Here is a 3,845-nt window from a genome sequence, read left to right as displayed (position 1 = left end):
CCCAAAAAGAAGCCTAAAAACTAGGAGGACAGGACATGGATCCAACTTCTACTAATATTCCAACCATCATCTCTTTTCAAATTATTGGGTCTTTTTTCAATTTCTAGGGCCTCCCTCAATTTACGATGATGGAAATGGCTAACCTAGCAATGACTTGGGCCTCCTCAATGTAGATGTGATGCTTAGATTTATCTGCATGCTCCACCAAACCAGAGGAGTGGGTCCTGCCATGCTTGATGTCAGCAGCATGCTCACGAATTAATGTTATTAAACTTTTTAAGCCTTGACTATGGTTGGGTAAGGTTGACCATGGTTGACCACAATTAACTATCATTGACCATAGTTGAATATGGTCAACCAAGGTTGACTAAATATGACTATGAGTGAAGAAGTTTAACTATGTTTGACTATGTCATCATGTTGACTATGGATATGTGTCTATGGTTAATTATAGACATGTTAAACATAAAATGCCTATGATTAATTATGGTTGAACATAATGTTCATGTTAACTATGTTTGACCAAATCAATCATAATTATAATTATGAAATGTTAATATTTAAATTAATATATTATTAATATTTTAATTTATAGACTAATGTATTAATGTATAAATCTATTAAGATTTAAATAATATCATTAAGTATTAATATTAGTAATAAAATTATTAAACTTTAATATAAATATTAACTTTATTATCACTAATGTTAATATTATTATTGAAATTTAATATTAATTATTAAATATTAATATTAATACTAAACGTATTAAACATATTAATATTAACATTAAACAATTATATGATAATATTTGATTAATTGATATTCAAATCATAATAATGTAATAAATGTTAGATACATTATGATAGTTGTAATTTTTTTTTTTTAGGATTTGGTATTTTTGGGTATATTTAATTTTCCACTTTATTTAAAGGAAAAATTGGGTAGAATTACAAATTTGAAATATAATATTTGTACAATATTTAAAATCACTAAAAAAATAAAAAAAAAACAGTAACAATTTGATATATATATCTATATATATATATATATATATATATATATATATATATATATATATATATATATATATATTACTTTATCATAATTTGTAAAATCTAAATTCACAAATTAAAAAAAGTTAATATTTTGATTTATTATTATTTTGCTTTAGGTTAGAGTTTGGGCTTCCCAAGGTGGTGAGGTATGCCCACAGCCAATTAGCATGAGGGATCCAAAGCCCAAGGCAATGTGTCATTACGTCGTAAGGCGTTCCCTCTGGAAGGAACTCCCCTCCATGCCGCGGTGTCTCGTTATGGGCCCTTAGATCGATTGTTAGATGATGGAATAAACTCCAGCCATTAGATCATCGGTGAAAAATGTTGTAAGATTATTGAAATGTTTTCCATCCTTAAGACAGTTGTCACTCAATGATGGGCCTTCCCCTCAATTTTGCCATCCCCTTCTTCATTTCCATTCCCCCTCTCCTTCCATTAATTCCCTCGCCGCTCTTTCCACTTCCTCTCTCTTCACCAATGCATCTGCGCCCTTCTACGCTTCAATGCCCACCTTCATCTTCTACGCTTCAATGCCCACCTTCATCTCCTTCACTAGAAGGAAGGCATTCATTCTCTGTTCAGCAAAGAGAGGCCAAGCGATCATCGGCACTCCATGTAAGATGCTTTCGATCGTTGAATGCCCTTAAAGATGGATCTGATCAGAATGTATGCAATTTTTGCTCATAATATTCCTGCTTTAAACCTGCAGATCAGATAACTGGTTGCACGGTTCAGCTTTTCATATGATTTCAATGACCTAATCACTGAACTGAATACAGGTTGATTTGGTTGGAGGATATTACAATGCAGGCGACCACGTAAAATTTACGTTTCCAATGGCTTTTAGTACTACGCTGTTAGCCTGGAGCGTGCTGGAGTTCGGTCATTTAATGGGCGGTGAGATTGGTAATGCCATTAATATTGAATTTAAGTAGACCGCTACTTATTCATTCCATTCGTACGCGCATTTGTCCTCCATAGCTCTTCGACTTTGCAGACAGATATAGGGGATCTTATTTTGACAGCCTTAAGTCTGGAGTTTGCTCATTTAACTGCGGCTTTGATGGATACCAAGTAAGTTTTCTGTTTCATTTATTCTCACCCGGAAAAGTCCCGTCAAAATACCCAACCTAACTTCCAGTTAATACTAATGGGGATTTCAGGATGAATTGCTGTGGGCTGCTGCATGGTTGCACAAAGCATCGGCCAACAATTCGTATCTGCAGTACATTGATAGCAATGGAAAAACACTAGGAGACAATGAGGAGTTACATGAATTTGGATGGAACAATAAGCATGCTGGCATTCATGTACTGCTCACCAAGGTAATCACTCCATGCAGATTCACAGTGCTCATATCAACTGTATTGAATTTCAAAGCCATCTATACTCGTGTATCTTTTTATACACAGGAGTATTTGTCCGGGAATGGATGGTTCTTAAAACCATACAAGGGATACGCTGACAAATTCATTTGTGCCCTCTTTCCTCAAACACCTTATCGACCACATGTTCAATACACACCAGGTTCCCCTAATAGACTCTCTTTCTTTTTTTCCCGGGATTTTGTATGTTTGTTGTGTACATCGTGCTGCTGCGGGAAGATGAATAAGCTAATTGGAGAGATGTTGTGTTACAGGTGGGCTCATATACAAAAGTAATGCAAGCAATATGAAGATTGCGACGTCAGTATCGTTTTTGGCATTAACGTATGCCAAGTACCTGAGCGACGCGTCTCGAGTGTTGTGGTGTGGGGGCGTGGAGGCAACTCCGGCAAGGATTCGCGCCTTTGCAAAACGACAGGTAGGTGCACCACCTACTTCACTATAACTGGTTCTTGGTAGAAGTCAAGAATGCATTTGACATTGGTGTATCGCCATTATGGAGTTGCAGATTGATTATATATTAGGGGATAATCCTCTGAATTTATCATACATGGTGGGATATGGCTCCCGCTTCCCCGACGGATTCATCATAGAGCCTCATCTCTGCCTTCTATTGTCGATCACCCGGAATTCATTGCATGCAAAAGTGGGTTTCGTTACGTCCATAGAAATGGTTCCAATCCTAATCTTCTGATGGGAGCAGTTATTGGAGGACCAGATGAACACGACCAGTTTCCAGACGATCGAACAAAATTTCGGCAATCGGAGCCCAAGATGTACATCAACGCTCCTCTCGTTGGCGCGCTTGCATTTTTCAGCGCACATCCATCGTGATTTCCCAGAGATGCTAAATCCTGACACGTTTCTTTACATTTTCTCAGAGGGTGGCATTTAACTTTTCATTTCTTTAAATTTTCTCAGAGGGCGGCATTTAACTTTTCATTTTCTTTAAATTTTCTCAGAGGGTGGCATTTAACTTTTCATTATGGATTCTCAAGAAATAAATCACGAATGTTTCTAGAAACAGGTTGAATGAATCCATACATTCTGGTTTGCCTCGTTGTGTCTCCTTTATAAAATGTGAAAAAAGAGTATTACAATACTTTTTCACACATGCCATCTGATCAAGCAGCATATAGTTATTTTTATTATTGGGTAAGAATTTGTAGCAAAAAACTGTCTTTCAAATCCCTTTATAAAATGAGGACATGGTTTGGGTTATTCTATTTCAAGATATTGTAGCAAAAAGATGTATTGCAAGTTGCAAGGGATTTATAGATTTGGATTAGAATTCTTTTTCATATCTGCGATGTCACTGCTGCTTTTTGATTATATGGTGCCTTCCCTTGTTTTATAATTATCAATAATAATTGATCTGCATTTTGTTTGGTGAGATGTGAGG

The 3,845-nt window shown here is 36.0% G+C and overlaps 1 pseudogene; it reads left to right on the top strand.

Annotated features, from left to right (window-relative positions):
* Nucleotides 1-1,535: 1,535 nt before the first annotated feature.
* Nucleotides 1,536-3,476, top strand: LOC149240107 (endoglucanase 23-like; annotated as a pseudogene).
* Nucleotides 3,477-3,845: the final 369 nt, after the last annotated feature.

The sequence above is a fragment of the Pinus tabuliformis genome, chromosome 8 (assembly GCF_031772625.1).
Source record: "Pinus tabuliformis cultivar Carrire ecotype Pingquan chromosome 8, CPIR1, whole genome shotgun sequence".
NCBI classification, from domain to species: domain Eukaryota; kingdom Viridiplantae; phylum Streptophyta; class Pinopsida; order Pinales; family Pinaceae; genus Pinus; species Pinus tabuliformis.
This window is presented reverse-complemented; position numbering and strand designations above follow the sequence as displayed.